Raw genomic sequence first — 22,436 nt, 5'->3', positions numbered from 1 at the left:
GCAGTTCATATATTGGCCGATAGGCGATGGCTGCAGAAAGGAGCAATTTCCATAGACCCCCATGTTAAAATGCCCAACTTTACAGCAGAAAAAAACAAAAAAAACATTTTTCTACCCCTGGCTCCAGACGTTTTTATTATCGATATAGTTAGATTCCACCTTCATGATTATGGATCTGTGAGTGAATTGTTTTCTAACACGACCCTTTTATTTATATTAGGTCTTATAGTTTTTGCATTAATTAGGGCGTGGTCACGTTGATGGACACGTACATGCCTCACTGTCAGCTAACAGCAACTTGTCCACTCTGCTAGTCTACAACCAGAGCCATTTAATAGAAGAGTTACGACATCTCCGTTCACTCCAATGGACCACTTTTTTACAGCAATGGCGGATCGTGGAGCCTCTCAATCGTTCCCCGGAAGTTAGCGCCAAGGCTGGCAGAGCTGTGGAGTTGCAGCATAATAGACCGTTTGTGACGGACTTTTAAAGGTAAGAAGAAGTTTAAAGATTTATATTGCGGATATTATCAGTACATCTGATTCAAATGAACATGTGTATTAAAGGATGTCAGTGGATTATCCCTAAATTAGTAGATTTAGGGAACGTTTACAGATAACAGATTAAGCTAGCATACCGAAGCAAGTTAGCAACACACGTTGAACAGCCTTTTAATTGTAAATTCCGTTCTCTTAATGTCATTTGGTCCAACATGTTGAATTAGAGAAGAGGGGCTTCTAAACGGGATTGTATGTGGGGGTGGAGGGAGTTAAATATTAGATAAATATAACTTTGGTGCGTGTAAGAGTGAGTGTTTTTAGCAGAGCCATATTGTGTCCTTGTGATTCTGTTGATTATTACCTGTCTGTATAATGTTGCAGCTCAGCTGATTCTGGATTGATGGCAAAGGGAGAGGGACTTAAGTGAGAGTGAAAACACAAGGTAAGTTTAATACTACTGTTTTATATAAGTAAACACCTTATCTCCCCAAGGCATTTCCCATCCAATAGGTGTGCTGTGTGTATAACCCTTTCTCCTGTCTGTTACTCCCTCTTTCAGCACAAGAACCAGAGGGGGATTCAATGGAGCCTGAATACCTGCACTGAGACCCTCACCCTGCACCCTGAGTCTCAACTCTCAGTGTTTTTCAAGCCTTTCCCTGTTTTTTTGTATTAAACAAAACATTAAGCTTTCCCAATGGTGTGGTTTTCGTTTTGTGAAAAAGTGCAAATGCAGTGTTTGTATATAATTACATCACATATTTTGTTGCTGTTGGTCGTGAAATTGCTCCTGCTGACTTGAGCCAGCCATTTTTTCCTCAGCTCTGTGTCAGTGGGGAAGCCGTACATTCGTACTCCTTTCTCTGAGCGATTTGAGCATCCCCAGGCAGCACAGCAAACCAGGACAACACGGAGGAAAAGGCACCGACAAACTGCATGATATGCTCTTCTATGTTTATTGAATTCCATGTATTTGCAATGGATGTTCCTAAAACAACACATTTAACATCATCATCATCATCATCATCATCATCATCATCATCATCATCATCATATGCTGCTAGTCCTGCTGCTGCTGCTAGTCCTTTGATAGTCACCTGTCGGTCTCCTGTCATTTCTGAAAGCCATAAAGATGACATTAGTCATTTAGATAGCTTGTGTCCTCAATTACCATGGGATTACTGAAACGACCATGAATTTAAGAAAATGGTAGAAATGAATCTAATCTGAATTTTAAAGCATTACTTTAGATCCCCTCCCTCTAAATGTATCAATAAACATTAGAAAGTGATGCTCCTGACTACCATACAAGTTTAAGAAGATAATATTGGTTTGAAAGAATTCAAAGCTATAAATAAACAGCAACAGGCTCTTTAACCAAGGCACTGTTAGCCTAACATGTAAACTAGTTGTTCACACTAATCCTAATATTATCACTTAATATTAGCAAATTCAATTTTATTTTTTAAAACATATTGATGTAAATACATACACATATCGATTTATTGTATAAATATTGCAAATCAAAACCTTTATTCACTAATGATTACCAAAAATCGTAGTTCTATCTCCTGTTATCAATGCATTCACATTGCCCGCCATGAACTTCCGGGGAACGATCCTCGTCTACATGAACCACGTGACGATAACCGTTTTTGGACTTCCGTTGTCGTTACTCTTCTATCTATATGGCGCTGGCTACAACCATAGAGGCTACAACGTTAGTTAGTCATAGTACTGTACTTGACCCTTTAGCTTGAGCCGTGTTCTTGGTGATTGTGGGAATATTGTTACAAATACCAGACAATTAAGATGTCGTGCTGTGCGCTTGAATGTACTAACAGAACTTCCAAGAAGTCTACTCTCAGCTTTTTTCGGTGAGTAAAATGATAATATTTTACATGTTAACCCCGTTAGCAGGTGTTTGTGTGCTTGTTAGCTTAGCTTGTTATGTAGCTTATTAGCCAGCTAAGGACGTAACCCTCTATACATGTGTATATATATGTATATACAGTTTAGTTTATGATTCAGCCTTGGGTAAGACTTTTATAGTCTATGGCTATGACGCCCATAATGCTAAATGGGAGCAAATGTTAAAAGGGGACCCAATTATCCCAGTGGTGGCCGCCGGAGTCCCCCGCCGAAGCTAACGGGAGCCGTAGCTAACCGGAGCCGTAGCTAGCCCTAGCTAGCCCTAGCGGCTCAGTTAGCTTGGGCCAGCGGCGGAGCCCGGCGTTATAAATTATCTAAAGATATACTAACTATGGATGGCATTAATTTGGCCTCCAGTGAGACTGTAAGGAATCTTGGTGTTATATTTGATCAGGATTTATCCTTTAACGCCCACATAAAATCAATTTCAAGGACCGCCTACTTCCATCTACGTAACATTGCAAAAATCAGGCATATCTTGCCTCAAAACGATGCAGAGAAACTAGTCCATGCATTTGTTACTTCTAGGCTGGATTATTGTAACTCTTTATTATCAGGGAGTACCAAGAAGTCAGTCAAGTCGCTTCAGCTGATTCAAAATGCTGCGGCTCGTGTACTAACCAGAGTTAGGAGAAGGGACCACATTACTCCTGTTCTGGCTGCCTTACACTGGCTCCCTATAGAACACAGGATAGAATTTAAAATTCTTCTTCTCGCCTACAAAGCCCTTAATGGGCAGGCGCCATCTTACCTTAAAGAACTCATTATACTCTACTGTCCTACTAGGGCATTGCGTTCCAAGAATGCAGGGTTGTTGGTTGTTCCTAGAATCTCTAAAAGTACAATGGGAGCCAGAGCCTTTTCTTATCAAGCTCCACATTTGTGGAATCAGCTTCCAGTTTGTGTTTGGGCGGCAGACACCCTATCCGTTTTTAAGAGTGCGCTTAAGACCTTCCTTTTTGATAAAGCTTATAGTTAGGGCTGATTAGATTCAGCCCCTAGTTTTGCTAATATAGGCTTAGTTTGTCGGGGGACATCTTACTTCTTCCTTCTCTCTGTCTATACCCGTGTACACTCATGTTCCGATTAACCCAGCTTCCCCTAAATGTCTTTCTTTTTGGTGTCTATATACGCTGGGATCCGGAGTCATGGATGATCCTGCGGTCCTGTGTCCTGGATCGCGAGCGCTGGATCTTGAGTCGTGGCTGTGGTCCTGGATCATAGGTCCTGGATGGATATCCTCGTGGATTCATCTTCCTATTATACACACATGCATTTCCAAACATTTGGACTACCTATGTTGCAAATGTATTATCTTTTCAATTTACACACGGCATCTATTGCACGTCTGTCCGTCCTGGGAGAGGGATCCCTCCTCTGTTGCTCTCCCTGAGGTTTCTCCCATTTTTCCCTTTAAACTGGGTTTTCTTTGGAAGTTTTTCCTTGTACGATGTGAGGGTCTAAGGACAGAGGGTGTCGTATTGTCATACTGATATTCTGTACACACTGTGAAGACCACTGAGACAAATGTAACATTTGTGATATTGGGCTATATAAATAAACATTGATTGATTGATTGATTGATTGATTGAACTGGAGATCAAGGAATGCAGCGAAACGCGGAATTGGTTCGTCTGCAGCCTTCTATAGTATTAGCTAAAGAAATGATGTTGAACAAGGCTTATTAAGCTGAACATCGCCACAATTGTTCTGCTATGTATCGGTACTTATTTTATTTTCTTAACGTGTGAATGACAAGCATTAAGAATAACAACAAATAGCTATTTATCTTGCATATTATCTCGTTTGATTATGAATGTAACGTTTATATAGTGGAACCACACTGTTTTATCAAAACCAAAGTGCCACGCAGTAACTTGGTAGGCATGTATTTCAGCAGGAAATGTGCAACCTAGATTACATTTACCAACACAGACTATATAGAAATATTTGTAAAAGTTGTTCATGCGTTATTAAGTGAATATGGCATTAACCCTCCTGTTGTCTTTGGGTCGGTTTTCATGTATTTTCTAATAAAGGTTTCCTTTAGGTGATCCAGACAGGCTGGACCAGTGGGTGCTGAACATCCGGAGGAATAAATGCACCCCCAACGTTTCTTCTCGCCTGTGCAGTGAACACTTTGAGAGTCATCACTTCAGCACGGACTCATGGGTACAGATCCTTTTTTTTTTTTTTTTAATTACTTGGTTCCATTTGTGAGTGTAAATTGTTGTTACTAATTAAATACATGTTATACATCATACAATGCTAAATAATTGTTATGGCACAGCTTGCACATCAGTGATGAGTAATGTTCTTTTGATTAAAGGCCAAATTAAGATTTTGCCAGTTAAGTAAAGAAACATAGAAATCGATTTTTTTGCAAATCATCACATTTCTCTTCAATTTATGCAAAGACTCTTTATCATAGATAGAGAATTGCCATTTCCCCCACATACTCTATGTTAAAAACAGATGAATTATATTACCTTTTTTTACATTATTTTAATAGCAACATTCATTCATCTGTTGTCATCTTATAACTTATTTATCTTAACAGCTATCACTGTAAAAAAAAAAAAAAGATTTAATTTAATTTTACTATACAATATTTATCTTTACATTCTGTTCTTGCATATGTCTTATATGTACGTGTATTTAGATTTCTGCCTGCACTCATTTATTATTCTTAATTTAATTTTGAATTTATTTTATTGTTTATGTCTTATATAACTATGTTGCCTCGTTGGAGGAGCTCGGGACAGATGATTTTCATTGCCATTCCTACACTGTAGCCTATATGACATAAATCCTTTGAATCTGAATCTTGGAAACACGTAATTGTTGAATGGATTAACTGCATAGTTAACATGTTGGCCCTCTATTGTCTTTTATAATGCACTCTTACATTTAAAACAACATTATTCAAAACAAAGTTGAATATCTACAGACCTCAAAAAGTAATTTTATGTGTTTTTGTTTATTATTTTTATTAGGGAAGGAGATGCCTGAAAAACACTGCAGTGCCCACCATTTTGTATTTCACCAAAGAACAACAGCCTGGAAGGAAAAGCAGGTGAGTAACAATGACGAGGTCAGTGACAGTCCTAGTTCGACTGTTAACAGCAATGAGGAGGTTGCAGATGTAGACCATGGTAGTGGTGAAAACAGTCTTGCTGCTGATCAGAGCAACATCATTATGATACAAGGCACACCTGAAGAAGCCTTTGTTGTTCCACATGTGGAGCATAATGACATTCCAACAGTCAATGCTTGTGAGGAGGGTGTTGGTTTGGGCAGCAGCAGCCAACAAACAGACTCCGCCTCTGTTCACTCTCACACTTGGGCTTTAAACTAAGACGGGTCATACTGAATAGTTTGTGCACACATTTCTAACATGTGATCTTTCTTTCATGTAGGACGCTTGAGGGAAGTTGCAACGCCTGGGCCAATGGGATGTCTTCTCCACGTGAAAGAGATTGAAGGCATCATTTATAACTTGAGACCATTTTCCAAAAGTGATGACTTGTATTGGCTTAGACAAAAATAAGAAGGAAATAAAATAAAAGTATTTGTAGGACTATTTATATTTTGTTGCATGGTTGAAAATGTTTCGTATGTTGTATTTTGAGGCGATACTGTGACGCATAAATAAAAAACAAAACGGTTTTAATTAGGTCAACTAAAATATGCGTCACATCCTGCTCCGGTCCCGCGCGAGCGCCTTTTCTTGGAGGCGAATAACCTGACCCCCGGCTCGATGAGCGAGCTATGGACAAATCAAAGAAAAGTACCGGAGGAACACAGGATTTAATTCTGCGTGGACAGAGTTGTCTGCTTTCACAGCAAACAATGCTGGTTTACCGGTATGTCTGATATGTAGAGAGAAGTTGTCAACGGTGGTGCAGCCTTTACGAGGGGGAGGAAGACAGCTGACGATCGTCAGTCATAATTCAATGGGGTATGTAATTTATTTCAGAAAACACTTTTTGTTATATTACATGGAATGCTCTTAACGTCCCGATAGCAATGAATATATTAAATGCTTTGACAATAAATACATACAAAAATTAATCTCTGGAAGCCGTAGCGCTGTAAAAAGCACGACCAATCATCTGAGCCGGCCCGGCTAAAGTAACTGGATGGCCTACCTGCCTGTCAGCCTTCCATCTGTGCACAAACTTATCTCGTGCCCTCATTGGTCATGTGCGCGTTCGTGTGTGTTGGAGGAGGGACTCTGTAAGAAAGTCTGAAGGAAGAGGCATATTTTTTCCGGTTGTGTACTTTCAAATTCTAGCGCACTCGAGCTGGTTTCTCCATTCTTATCTTTAACTCTTTTTAGGGTGCAGATATATGTTTTATTTATTTCAAAGTGGGCCCATTTAATAATATTTTTTTCCCCTTCAAATGTGCAGAGGACTCCCCAAGTGCTGTGTTTAATTTATTTTAAAGTAGGCCTGTGTATTATTTTTAATTCTCCTTATAAAAGTTATTTGTTTCTTATTAGAGGTTAACAGTTTTATATCATGTAATAAATAGCCTAATAAATGCAAAAAAACCTGTAGTTTTTGTCTGATATAACAATAAAAAACTATGAAATATGTTTTGCGGCTCCAGACAAAACATTTTTTGGGAAAAAGGAGCGAAATGGCTCTTTTGGTCAAAAAGGTTGCAGACCCTTGGCTTAGGCAGTAATGGATTACATCGAACACGAATCAAGATCGTATAGAGAAAAAGGAAAGTGTAATCCTTAGATAAATAGGAAAAGATGTAATCGGATTAGTTTGACTTTTTTTAATAATAGGGAAACTCAGGATTACAATCTTATTCAAAACCTAAAAAGAGCAGATAGTGCTTGTTGTAAAATGATCAAATGGTATCTCTTCTCTGGAAGCCGTACTGTTCTGGAGGATAATACTTTCATTGTGAATCTGTACCTACTGCCTGAATCTGCTTTATTGTATTATATTATACATTTAAGTAAACAAATCATATTCATATTTCTTCTCTCCTGTGTTTATTTGCATTGCATTTGATATTGAGGGAATCCAAAAGAAAAATAAAGTTATCAGGTTACATTACTTTTATATCTTGATACTCACATGAAGTTACTGGTTGTGTTTTTGGCAAGTAGCCCTCCCAACCCTGTACATAAGTTATATCATTTTAATTACTGATACAGTTGTTGCACATCTTTAATTTATTTTCTAGTGTACTTAAGTCATACAATGATTCGAAACCTTTACTTTTCATAAAATGCAAGATGTAACTTTCAATGTGGCTTTATCACATTTTCAATGTAAATAGATCTGATTAAATAAAGAGTAAAAGCACAATCTTAAATGTTGACAGTTATCATTTTCCTATGCTTGTTGTTAATGTAGTGGTGTTATAAACAAAATGTTGTCCTAAAGGAAATTAAGATGTTTTTTATTTGTTGACAGAAGATTTAAAGTTGATGCTCACAACATGTGGGAACATTTATGGAGAAAAATGTTTCTATTGTAAAACAAATATTTATCTGCATACTGAACAAAACTCTCTCTCTGTGACGTTACGACCCTGTAGGGATTGTGGGTGTTGCACTTCATAATTACAGCCTATGGTAGGCTTATGACATTGATGCCATGGGACTAGGGGAGACCTTCCTGTTGTTTGCATTGTCACTGACAAATGACAGCGTAGTATTCATTGTCAAGATTTTGTGTTTTTAAACTTGGGACTCTTTTCAGACTGCTCCGGCTTGGGAAAAGAGTTGAGCCTTAATGTGTAATGTTTTCTGTATTGTATGGTAAGCTTATCCTTTCATTTGATAGTCCCATTTGGATGTGATAGCTAACATTTTCAGTAAGCAGTAGACAAAAGAAGGGAAAATATTAATGTAATTTATTTTCAATATTTACATAAATACAGAATTATTTTAACAAAAAACATTATAACAAATACAAAATAAAAGGTTTGACAGACAGCCATGCCCAGCATGGGCCTGGAGAGCTACAGAGTCCATTGGGGGAAGAGGGGGGGTGGGATGTGGGGAAGAGGAAGAGCAGCCATGTTAACAGTGTTATGGCTACAGATGTAATATCTAACTCAACATTAGCCATGACAGTCTGGGCTTAGCAAGGGCCTTAGAATACATACTCTAAAGGCCAAATCCAAAAACAGTGATACTGACATATTAGCAGTTCACAGTCTTTGGGGGTGGTCTTTCAGGCAATTGGCTAGTGACTTTACAAAAAATATCATTTCCCCTAGGGGTGAAATTAACTCCATCTCGCAAAAACAGCCCAGGACTGTCATGTCTAATGTTGGAGTGGTCAACAATGGCACCATTTAGGCTATGAACAAAAGTAGCCATAACACTGTTAACAAACTTCCGGGCCTTGTCAATTTTGACAGGATTTGCACCAGCCCTCCACCGGCGCCTCTGGTTCATCTGGGAGAGCATGATCTTCAAGCCAGGGTGCCGATGGTGAAGCTGGTGCAGGTCCTCCTTCATCTGGTTCAGCAACTGAACACTGGGCACATCCCCCAAGTCATTGCCGCCACAGTGGATGAGGAGGACATCCGGGACTGCTCTTCCTCGCGGGGAGTAAGAAAAGAAAGGGAGGACACCTCTCCAGCGCAGTCCACCCCAACCGAACCAGCACACCCTCAGGTCGAGGCCAAGGTTGCTGCCGATGGTCTCTGTAGCTCTCTGGGCTCCACGCCGGACATAGCTGTCTCCGATTATCCATACAGTCACTATGGGAGGAAAATAAATGAGAGTAACAAATGCTTCAGATCATGAGGAATATCAAATCAATTATAAAGGGTTTCTCATTTTGTTCCTTTGACAATAACATGCAAAATAACTATGAAATCACACCTGTATGGTTAAAAGTAACAAGAGAGCAAAACCTCAAAAAACAGATTAACAGCACACAGTTTATATATATATATATATATTTATATACTGTGTGCTGTTTATCTACAATTGTGCACACATGTATATACATATATGTATAGTATGTTTGTGTGTAATGTCAACCATCTGAAGTCATGTAAAGTAAGCCAGGACCATCAATTTACAGGTTGTGCAGTTTGGCGTGGAGGAGGTTGCCATCTTCTCTTTTCTTGATGCTGAAAGAAATAAAAATGGTTTAATCAATATAAAAGCACCTTTCTTTTTCTACAGTCATATTTCATTAATTACATTTAATTCACGCAACACTGGCCATATCTCTGCTAGTTTACAAAGTTTAGTTACAAATGACATTTATATTTGAAAAACGGTGAAGCACTTAAAAAACAATTGTATAGTGTAGGTTCAAGAACATTTAAATCAAAAGGACACGTTTTGTAAAGTTACAGGGTATCTTACCTTCAGAATATGCCGGGAACGAGGAGCAGTGACCTCAAGCTGGGTTGTTAGCATAGACTGTGTTGTTAGCTTAATACTGAGAGCATGTTAGCTTAGCTTCTTAGCCTGAGCTAGGTCTGGAACGTCACGCTCGGTGGCAGCAGGTCCCGCCCGGTCCCGCCTCAGCACCGCCTCTTTGCCCTTATTTGGAGCAGGCGGGAGTTAGACTCTGACGTCACTGTCGAGCCGTTAGTGGCCGACTCCGCCTACTAAGGGCTTCACGGCAACTCTGCAGAATCCTATGGGTGACGTCACGGACCCTACGTCCATTTATATATACAGTCTATGGTCTTAACGGAATATGCAAGAGAGAGAGAGAAGTCATAACAAGTGGTTGGCTACAGGACAGGTAGACGACGTGTTTTTCGGATGGGAAATGAGCCAAACGCGAAAACGCAGCAGCATTTCACTTCAACCAAAATCCAGGCAGTGATAAAGCGCACCATTTCTATAGGCAACATATCCTTTAAAGCAGGGTCAACAAATAATCTCCATCGCCACTTAAATACACAGCATCTAATATTAAGAGTTGCGTGAATTTTATTCAAGGCAACTTTTTTTACTTAAAGGTGGGGTAGGTCATTTTGAAGAAACCAGCTCGAGTGCGCTAGAATTTGAAAATACACAGCCGAAAAAAATCTGCCACTTCCTTACAGAGCCCCTCCTCCAACACACATGAACGCGCACATAATCTTTTTGTATGTATTTTTTGTCAAAGCACTTAAGATATTCATTGCTATCGGGATGTTAAGAGCATTCCATCGAATATAACAAAGTGTATCTCGAGCCGGTTACCTTTAACACACACAAAGGGTAAATTCAAAGTAGTACATTCACTGACATGAATGACATGGATATGGCGCCACCTTGTGTAATGTTTACAATGCAGATTATTGACATTAGGTCTGGCCAGAGCCATATAATAGAAGAGTTACGACAACGGAAGTCCAAAAACGGTTATCGTCACGTGGTTCATGTAGACGAGGATCGTTCCCCGGAAGTTCATGGCGGGCAATGTGAATGCATTGATAACAGGAGATAGAACTACGATTTTTGGTAATTATTAGTGAATAAAGGTTTTGATTGGCAATATTTTTACAACAAATCGATATGTGTATGTATTTACATCAATATGTTTTAAAAAATAAAATAGAATTTGATAATATTAAGTGATAATATTAGGATTAGTGTGAACAACAGCTTCAAACCCCCACCCTGTTCCAGGGTCCTTGTGCAAGGCTTTGAATCAGAACAGCAGGCCTTTCTTTAGACCTCTACACTCGTCGATCAGAGCGAGCGGAGCGCATTTTCGCGAGCGGAGCACATTTTCTCATCCGCCTCACGGAGCGTGGAAAGTGAGGGGCAGGGCTGCCTCTCTTCCGTCGGCGTGGATAGGAGGTTTACCTGTGCACCTGTGCTGTTGTGGGGAGGTTTTTCCCGGGAAGTCGCGGAGAGACGGAGCGGCTGCACGTTGTTGTTTGGACCCCCTTTTTCCACCTGCCCAGTTGTGCTGTGGCGGGGACCTGCTTCCACTTGTCGTGTGCTGCTGTCCTGGCGAGATTTTACCCCCGGGGGCGTAACGGAGAGACCGGAGCGGCTTCGCGTTCGGGCTGCGGCCTGCTTTACACCTGCTGTAGCGGAGGCCTGTATCCACCTGCTCCACCTGTCGTGCTCTACGGTGCCGAGGACGTTTTACCACGGGGATATCGCTGAGAGACAGGAGCGCCTCTACGCCTCGAGCTGGTCCTGCTTCGCCTATCCTGCTGTAGGCCTACTGAGGAGGTTCCGCACCGGGGATATCGCGAGGAGAACGGAGCGCCTCCACATTTCGGGCCTGCTTGCACGCCTATCCGGATGCTCTGCTGGTCTGGGAAAATGGCCCAAATCGGGATTCTGCTGTGCCTGTTAACTGTTTTGGACTATGAGAAGATCTCTAGTCACCCTGAGAAGACTAATGGATTCAGGTCTGTTCTGCCACCTGCAGTGGGCATCCCCTGCAAAGGTTCGGATGTGTTACACAAACAATTACCGGTTGCCTTGTCACAGACAATCTGCTCGACAAAATATGTTTGTCTTTTTTATTTTCCTGCGATGATGGTTCTTCAGGACTGCTTCTTAAGCTCTAATCACACTCTCGCAGACTTTTCCGGTGTTTCTAAATTAGATGACAATGTATGTGTGTCATTTAAGAGGAAAAGATGCCTGTTTTTTTTGTTGTTATTACTGTCAGGAAATGTACAACCTAACCCTGGTCCGCCCAGTAGTAATAGTCAGATCGCTACTCCTGCTGATTTTAAAGCTAGGTCTGGGTTGGGTTTTAAAGCTAGGTCTGGGTTGGGTTTCGTCTGTTTCGTCTGTTAGGTAAACTAGATTTTGTCCGTATCTGGGCAAAATCGACTGACGCTGATGTCATTGTCTTATCTGAAACATGGCTAAATAAGTCTATGTTGGCCTCTGACATTGCCTTAAATGGTTTTAATGTGTATCGTACCGACCGGCCTAATAAAGGTGGTGGTGTTGCAATTTATGTTAAGAATACATTCAGTGTAACCACATTAATTTCCAAATCGATCAGTAAGCAATTTGAATTGTTAGCCTTAAATATAGAACAGGTCTCCCTTGGAAAAGAGATCAATGATCTCAATGGGATTTTATCTGTATAAATAAAGGTTTGAAATGAAATGAATAGAAGTGGCAAAGGGTCAACAGGTCATGGTGGTGGGCTGTTACAGACCCCCCTCAGCTGTCAAAGACTCCTTGTCACTAGCAAATCTTTTATCACAACTAGACTACAAGGAAATAGTGCTACTTGGAGATTTTTACTGGGACTGGTTAACTGCAGTGTCAGAGGATTTTAAAAACCTTTGTATCTCTTTAAATGTTACTCAGATTGTGGACAGTCCTACTCGCCCAAATATTAAGTCCCCTAATAAGTCCTCCCTAATTGATCTCATTTTAACTAATGTTCCCCATAAATATTCTTCTGTGGGAGTATTTGCAAATGATCTGAGCGATCACTGTGTTGTAGCCACAATTAGGGACACTAAGGTCCAAAAGGTTAAACCTCGCATTATCATCAAGAGAGACATAAAACATTTTGTGGAGCAGGGTTTTGTGCATGATCTGTTTGATTTTGATTGGGGTAAAATCGATCTGTGTGCTGATGTTGAAACCGCATGGTCTTATTTTTATCTTGGTTTTATGGAGATCATTGATAGACATGCACCCCTGCGTACATTTAGAGTAAAGGGACGAGATAATCCTTGGTTTTCTGCTGAGCTGTCTAGTCTCCTTCATGAGAGAAACAAGGCCTGGGCAAAGGCTAGGAAATCAGGCTCAGAGATAGAATGGCTGCGTTTTAGGCAGCTAAGGAATAGCTTCACTTCAAATGTAAAAAGTGCAAAGTCGAAGTACTATTTGTCAGTTACCACAGAAAACCTAGGCCAGTCTCTAAATTGTCAGTTCTGGCTAAGGTTCTTGAACGCCTAGTGAGTGAACAGGTAAAGGAGTTTTTATGTACAAATGACATCCTGTCTAAACATCAGTCAGGATTCAGAAAGCAACACAGCACCATCACTGCCACAATGAAAGTGGTAAATGACATTACTAGTATTTTAGATAATAAGCAGAGTTGTGCAGCTCTGTTTATTGACCTTTCCAAAGCGTTTGACACCGTTGATCATCGCATCTTAAAGCAGAGGCTAACCAGTATTGGCATGTCCAGCCATGCAGTGGGGTGGTTTGTGAACTACCTCTCTGAAAGGTCCCAATGTGTTCATTTTGATGGACTGTCTTCTGAGTGGTTAAACATTTCTAATGGTGTACCACAAGGTTCTGTTTTAGGACCACTTTTATTCTCCATATATATTAACAGCGTAGGTGATAATGTGGATGAAGCTACTTTACATTTGTATGCGGATGATACTGTGATGTATTGTGCAGGTCCCACCATTAAGGAGGCTGTTGTTAAATTACAGGCTGTTTTTAACACTATTCAGACTCAGTTCTCTGAATTAAAGCTTCTTTTAAATGTGGATAAAACCAAGGTAATGCTCTTTTCAAAAGCTAAAAAGACTCCAGAGCCTGTTTTAGATATAGTAACTACGCAAGGAACAAAACTTGAAGTTGTTGCCTGTTACAAATACCTTGGTATCTGGCTTGATGATTGTCTCTCTTTTAAACTTCATGTCAATAACCTGCTAAAAAAACTGAGGGTTAGGCTAGGTTTCTTTTTCAGAAACAAGTCCTGTTTCTCGCTTGAGGCCAGGAAAAGGCTAGTCACTGTGACCTTTGACCTGTGCTGGACTCTGGGGATCTGGTCTATATGCAGGGTTGGGAGGGTTACTTTGTAAATGTAATCAGTTACTGATTACTGATTACATGGCTCTGAAAGTAATCCGAATACAGTTACAGTTACGTGTCTTTAAAAAGTAAATCAGATTACTTTTGGATTACTTTCTTTTTCCATCACAGATGGGTATGTTTTGGTGAACAGGAGACACAAAAAGCAAAAGGAACTGAACGTGTTTTTACTGTTTTAATGGCTTATCAAGAGCACACCTGAAACATCACATCTGAAACGATGTAACAACATAATACACTTTTTGGAGATGCAGCTTGGGATGTGAGGAGTGAGTGACACGGCTTAGAACGGGCGTGTCGCCTTCTGTCCTGCCAGTGTTAGCAGGACATGAATTAAAATGTCGAACTCGGACTTCATTTTAAGGACATTTCGGCCAGGGGTGTAGAGGAGCTATATTTGTTTAAGCACCGGATTGGCAAAACAGGAGAGGAGTGTGTGCACCAGTCTGCCTTGATCTATGTATTCATATCCGTGACTCTCACGGTATTTGCTGCCCACAACTGTTTTATAGAAGGAAAACCTCCTTCACTTCATGAAATCTCTGCAGCACCAGGAGGCAGCGGGAGGGTTAACTCAGACTCTGAGAAGACGAGCTCGCAGTGCCTTTCACGCACTGCCTTTCACGCACCGCCTTCACATTAGTAAGGCTAAAGAGCGACCGCAGGCTGATGTGTTTTAACCACACATACACACGCGATTTAAACGCAGACTTGTGTTCCTCCATGTTTCGTTGTTATTGTTTTACTGAGCGAGCGGACCCGCGATTTTTTTTCAAACGCTTTTTTGGCCCATCTGCGGCGGTAATAGGTTTTGTGCGCTGTGATGATTCGGCTGTACCTTTAGTAATGAATATTAAATGTTGTGAGGAAATCTTTACACCAATAATTCCAATAAGTAATCCAAAATGTATTCACTAAAGGTTTACGAAAGTAACTGTAATCAGATTACTCGTTTTTCAAATGTAACGCGAGCTGAATACAGTTACTTGATTTTTGTATTCTGATTACGTAACGCCGTTACATGTATTCCGTTACAACCCAACCCTGTCTATATGAATGCACCTGCCAATTGCCTGGTCAAGTTAGATGCTGCGTATCACAGTGCACTGAGATTTGTGACAAACTGTAAAGCATTAACCCATCACTGTACCCTGTATGCAAGGGCTGGTTTGCTTTCACTAACTGTACGGAGGCTCAGTCACTGGTACATTTTTATATACAAAGCCATGCTAGGGAAACTTCCATCTTATATCTGCTCCCTGGTCTCACGGAAAATTGTAAGTGGCTACTGCCTGAGATCGAATGCTGTGGTTTTATTAAATGTGCCAACTGCTAGGACTGTCTTAGGGAAGACAGCTTTTAGATGCGCAGCTCCTCTGTCTTGGAATAGTCTGCAAATTAAATGGAAACTGAACAATCTGGTGCCACTAAATGTTTTTAAAGCTCGGTTGGATGCTAGTCAATCAGAAGCTATTGGTACCTGTTTATGTGGATAATTATGTAAATGATGCTGGATGATGTCCTTTTGTTGTTCTGTTTATGCTTTTATGTTTCATGTGGAACTACTTGAACAGGTCTCCCTTGGAAAAGAGATCAATGATCTCAATGGGATTGTATCTGTATAAATAAAGGTTTGAAATGAAATGAAATGAACAACTAGTTTACATGTTACTAACAGTGCCTTGGTTAAAGAGCCTGTTGCTGTTTATTTATAGCTTTGAATTCTTTAAAACCAATATTATCTTCTTAAACTTGTATGGTAGTCAGGAGCATCACTTTCTAATGTTTATTGATATATTTAGAGGGAGGGGATCTAAAGTAATGCTTTAAAACTCAGATTAGATTCATTTCTACCATTTTCTTAAATTCATGGTAGTTTCAGTAATCCCATGGTAACTGAGGACACAAGTTATCTAAACGACTAATGTCATCTTTATGGCTTTCAGAAAGGACAGGAGACTGACAGGTGACTATCAAAGGACTAGCAGCAGCAGCAGCATGATGATGATGATGTTAAATGTGTTGTTTTAGGAACATCCATTGCAAATACATAGAATTCAATAAACATTGAAGAGCATATCATGCAGTTTGTCGGTGCATTTTCCTCCGTGTTGTCCTGGTTTGCTGTGCTGCCTCCTAGTCGCCACCATGGTTTGCTGTGCTGCCTGGGGATGCTCAAATCGCTCCGAGAAAGGAATACGAATGTACGGCTTCCCCACTGACACAGAGCGGAGGAAAAAATGGCTGGCTCAAGTCAGCAGGAGCAATTTCACGACCAACAGCAAACAAATATGTGATGTAATTATATACAAACACTGCATTTGCACTTTTTCACAAAACGAAAACCACACTATTGGGAAAGCTTAATGTTTTGTTTAATACAAAAAAACAGGGAAAGGCTTGAAAAACACTGAGAGTTGAGACTCAGGGTGCAGGGTGAGGGTCTCAGTGCAGGTATTCAGGCTCCATTGAATCCCCCTCTGGTTCTTGTGCTGAAAGAGGGAGTAACAGACAGGAGAAAGGGTTATACACACCTATAGAGCACACCTATTGGATGGGAAATTGCCTTGGGGAGATAAGTTGTGATCTTTGTTCCCAACTGAAGTTATGAAACTTTATTATTTGTGAGGAACCAGCAGCCAGTCAGCATACGAGGGAACCAGCAGCCAGTCAGCATACAAGGGAACCAGCAGCCAGTCAGCATACGAGGGAACCAGCAGCCAGTCAGAATACGAGGGAACCAGCAGCAAGTCAGCATACGAGGGAACCAGCAGCCAGTCAACATACAAGGGAACCAGCAGCCAGTCAGCATATGAGGGAACCAGCAGCCAGTCAGCATACAAGGGAACCAGCAGCCAGTCAGCATACAAGGGAACCAGCAACCAGTCAGCATACGAGGGAACCAGCAGCCAGTCAGCATACGAGGGAACCAGCAGCCAGTCAAACAGATCTATTAAAACAATTAAAGAGAACATTAAAGAGCCAAGAAGGAATCACCCAAAAAGCAAAGGCTGCACTAAGAAAAATCAGGAACGAAAATGCAGCTCTCAAGAAAACAATGAAAATTAGGGACAAGAAATATAAGAAAACGTTTTCAAAAGACCAACTTAAGGCATTAGGCAGACTCACCACAAAGGGGATGAAATGGAGCAATGAGACAATTAAGAAGGCTTTAAAAAATCGCTTTGGGTGCGGACCAACGGGTTACAAAACTCTACAGGAATTGAAGATTCACCTTCCAGGAATAAGGACACTGCAAAGAAGGATGCAATGTGTTAAGTTTGAGCCTGGTGTGTTGACAGAGGTCTTTGATTTCCTAAAATTGAAGGCAGATTGATTGACTGACCTTGAAAGGGAGTGTGTGTTGACCTTGGATGAAATGGCAATCACCCCAAGTGTGGAGTTAGACATGATGACAGGCAAACTGTACGGTGATGTGACTTTACCAGGTCACACAGGGGTGGCAACACATGCTTGTGTGTTTATGTTGGCTGGAAACACAACACGGTGGAAGCAAGTAGTGGCATATCATTACACTGGCAATTCTACCAATGGAGCAGAGTACAGGCCAATCATTATTGATATAATACAGAGGGCAGCATCCATAGGGCTACATGTGCTTGATGTCACCACCGACATGGGTAGCCCTAACCGAGCCATGTGGAAATCCTTTGGGGTGGACTAAAATAAAACATCGGTGCCACATCCAGCAACACCAGACAGGCAGCTTTATTTCATGCCCGATGTCCCACATCTGATAAAAATGGAGTAAGAGCGGGACTTGAAAAACCTTGGTGGCTCTCTACTCATGTTGTTACAGTTGTCTTGGTTACAGCTCTCAAGTTTTTTTTGTTGCCATTTCCACATCTTTAGAAAATATGAAATAAAAAATTGAAGTGAAATCAAACTCTTCTCTGGAGAACAAACTTTGATTTATCTGTCTTGTGAGTTTGCAGTTTTGCTCCTCCACTTGTAACATCACTGCCCCTCCACCTGCCATACAGTAGGTTACTAACAAGATTACTTATATAATACAGTGATATAATACATGTTTAGTATGCTTACTTATATAAAACAGTAGTATTAAACTTACCTTGTATTTTCACTCTCACTTAAGTCCCTCTCCCTTTGCCATCAATCCAGAATCAGCTGAGCTGCAACATTATACAGACAGGTAATAATCAACAGAATCACAAGGACATAATATGGCTCTGCTAAAAACACTCACTCTTACACGCACCAAAGTTATATTTATCTAATATTTAACTCCCTCCACCCCCACATACAGTGTTGGGAAAGTTCACTTTCTACATGAACTAGTTCAGTTCACAGTTCACACATTTTAAAATGAACTAGTTCAGTTCATAGTTCATAATTCAAAATGTTGAACTAAAGTTCATGGTTTCAAAAATGAACTAATTTATAGTTCATAGTTCTTTTTTCAATACGTTGCTGCAAGCTATTATTTGTCTCCTGTACGATGTTAATGGGCCATTTAAATGTTTACAATATCCTCAGAGGGCCGTACAAGTTATTGACCTCTGCTTAAAAAAACTAAAATCACAGCCCATTCATTTCATTCTGTGCAAAGAAAAAGCAACCTCTTAATCCAGATATCTCACCATGACTCGCGTATGCATGCACGTGCAGGGTGTGGCGTGACCACCAAAACAGAAAGATATGGACACAAGATGTGTGCAAATGTATTTAGTTTCCTATCCATGTGAACATGATTTAAGTGGGGGGGACCTAACCTCCTCTAGGGGGGTCCGGGGGGCATGCTCCCCTGGCAAGATTGTTTGCACTATGAGAGCAACATTAGGAGATCTATGGACACATCTCTCAACACCCAAACACAACTGTCAGCAGATTTTCTTTTAATTTATGGATATTTGACAAATCACTCCCCTTTGAAACTGTATTCTTCTTTATTAATAACTGTCATATAGTATTTTATACCTGTTTACTTTATTCTCTTGTTTTTTTTATAACTATAATGATCATATAAAGATGTGCCTTTACCTCCCTGGTTGTAGACAACGCTTCTTATATTCGTTAGCATAGCTAGCTAACCAGATGCTAATGATAACAACACAGTTATTGACTGTATGACAGATGAACAGATCGCCACTGGGCTTTCAACTAAAGACACAGACACGCAGAAACTGCGGCATGTGTATGGACTTATCGGTACTGCAATTTCTGAAGTTCTGGAGTGGCGTTCTGGTGCTCTCCGTCAGAACTGCACCCCTGTCAGTCGAGACATATACCACGTGATGACACGTTAGGCTCGTGTTGTGTTCAAGGACCCTGACCTTGGCCAGGAAAAACAGGCACTAGCTTGTTTAATTTTTTTGCGGTCTAGATTTCTTTCATTTTTTTATTCTTTGCGTGTGTTTATAAATTACCTCGAGGGCCGTACCAAATTGTCTCGCGGGCCGTATACGGACAGATGCCGGAGGTTCCCCACCCCTGCCGTAGAGTCTCACTCTGAGCGAGTGCTGCTGCAGCTGCTCTCGGCTTCGTCCATACTAATTCATTCATTCATTCAATGCTCGCCGGTTCCGCGGTTCCACATTGTTTGTTGTGAGGAGTCTGATATATTTAGTATATTTATATTTTAGTGCGACAGCCAGGGGTGACAGGCGCGTACGCGTCACAGGCATTTTGAAGCCTGTTTACGGTGTGTTTTAACTGGGTTTTCGGCTGAAAGGCATATGAAATCTGGCACACTTTTGAACGCCGTTATAATACAGTGCTGAGAATGAACGCACTTTTGAACGCCGTTATACAGCGCTGAGAATGAACGCGTTCTCAATTACGTTCATCTAGCGGAAATACAGTACGTTCAGTTCACGTTCGCCCAAAATATGAACGCGTTCATGAACGATCGTTCATTGAACGCGTTCAGGTACATCACTGCCCACATACAATCCCGTTTAGAAGCCCCTCTTCTCTAATTCAACATGTTGGACCAAATGACATTAAGAGAACGGAATTTACAATTAAAAGGCTGTTCAACGTGTGTTGCTAACTTGCTTCGGTATGCTAGCTTAATCTGTTATCTGTAAACGTTCCCTAAATCTACTAATTTAGGGATAATCCACTGACATCCTTTAATACACATGTTCATTTGAATCAGATGTACTGATAATATCCGCAATATAAATCTTTAAACTTCTTCTTACCTTTAAAAGTCCGTCACGAACGGTCTATTATGCGGCAACTCCACAGCTCTGCTAGCCTTGGCGCTAACTTCCAGGGAACGATTGAGAGGCTCCATGATCCGCCATTGCTGTAAAAAAGTGGTCCATTGCCGTGAACGGAGATGTCGTAACTCTTCTATTATATGGCTCTGGGTCTGGCAATACAGTCAATCATTATCCTGGTGATTATTTCGCAGATAAAGCTAGTAACCCCGCCCCCTTTTATAAAAAGGGCTCTTTTGAACGGCTCTTTGAAAGGAACGGAGCCATCACTAATCCTGATCCCTGTGATTAAGCTATGGGGCCTCATTTATAAAGCCTTGTGTAGGATTCACGTGGGAAGGTTGCTTACGTAGGACAAACAAATAAATACGCACAGACATTTTCCGATTTATAAAACACTGCGTACCGGCGTAGGACTTGCGTGCGGCACGTCCTACGCCGGTTTCCCTTTTATAAGTCACAATCAACTCGAAATGCGGCGCAGCTTTTGCGGACTTCACGTAACGCATATTTGCGAAATGCCCCGTATTGATATACATTTTTTACTGACTGCATGAAGAAGATCGCAGGAAATGACGGCAGAACAGCTAAAAAAAGACATCTCACAACGTGTCAGATTGTGGTTCTTTTGGACAGGTGGAGACAAATCACATTGTTAGGTGGATGCAGTTTGAACCAGAGTAGCAGCATGAAGGTCGGATCGTCACCAAAATAAATAAATAAGTGGTCCGAAAAAAGTTAATACACATAACCTTCCTCAGGCAGTGTGTCAGTGTGTTTGTGCCGGGGACAGGAGACCCCCCCCTTTATGAGAAACTGTAAGAAAGTATCTGGGGATCCCTGCGGAGTGGAGTCAATTAATGTTTATTTTTTATTTGGTGGTTTGTGTTTCAGCTGTCTAATGGCGCGTTTCCACTACAGCGCGGAGCGCCGTTTAAGAGGGCTGTGACGTCAGCGGCCCGCTTTTGGTTGCGTTTCCACATGGCCTAGTACCGGCTAGCGGGTCCTAATTCACAGTTTTTCTGGCCCCATAAAATCTGGGTTCTAGGGCCAGGAACAACCAGGCTGTGACGTCACTCTCGACTGCTGATTGGTCAGGGAGAATCGTCGCAATATATGCGTCGCGTCGCATATAAATATACATATATATAGCGAAGCTTGCAGCATTTTTATAAACAGCATTTTTGTTAACAGAGGATCAACAAAAATGGCAAAGAAAAGCACACCGTGGTCCGCCGAGGAAGTTACGACGTTCCGGTGTTACCGAACAAGATGTGGGCCGAACAACTGGTGATATTCTATAACGGTATAGGCAGATGTATCAGGGGCGTGGCCTTTGTCGAATAACCAGGAAATACACATTTCGATCGCTTCTTCTGTCGTTTACATAAATCTGTTGGTATATTTGGCTCCATAGGAGCACTTTGATGCACTTTCAGTACCAGTGTGTGAGGTTGTGGTTGCGATGCCGATAAGCGGACGCGTACAGCGAGGACTACAAAAAGACACACGAGGTGACCGGGGATGTGTGTTCAAAACATTGCAAGCTTGAATAAATAATTTAAACCATTTAGTGTTGCCAGACTTATTACTGGATATCATTCTTAATGTGATGCCAAGTCCATCTGAGACCCGTGTACACCTTCAGACAGCCTCCAAGTGAAGCACACGTTGTTTACTCACAGTTTGAAAGCAGCATGTAGAAGTCTTCAGCTGTGGAGAGCTCCGCCCAGGATAAACTGTGATACGACTTCTGGGGGGTTTGTCAAACAGAGCACATGAGAGGCTTCTCAATACTCAAATGTCCCCTCCTCGACTCCTCGGTCCTCCGGTAGTGACCCGGAAATGAATTTCAGCGCGCCATTTTGAAGGACGTCTCATTTCTCTGGCTGCAGTCGGATAGTTTAAAAATCAGCTCCTAAGTTCTAACCCTATCGTCTATTCCTTGACCTCTGAGTGAAACGTCACGGGGTTAAGGGATAGTGGATAGGAGAATTCAAAAGGACTTAGGAGAAGAGACTGCGGTACTTT

Source organism: Pseudochaenichthys georgianus, chromosome 9 (genome assembly GCF_902827115.2).
Source record: "Pseudochaenichthys georgianus chromosome 9, fPseGeo1.2, whole genome shotgun sequence".
Taxonomy (NCBI): Eukaryota; Metazoa; Chordata; class Actinopteri; order Perciformes; family Channichthyidae; genus Pseudochaenichthys; species Pseudochaenichthys georgianus.
The sequence above is the reverse complement of the archived record's forward strand: the minus strand, read 5'-3'. Positions refer to the sequence as shown.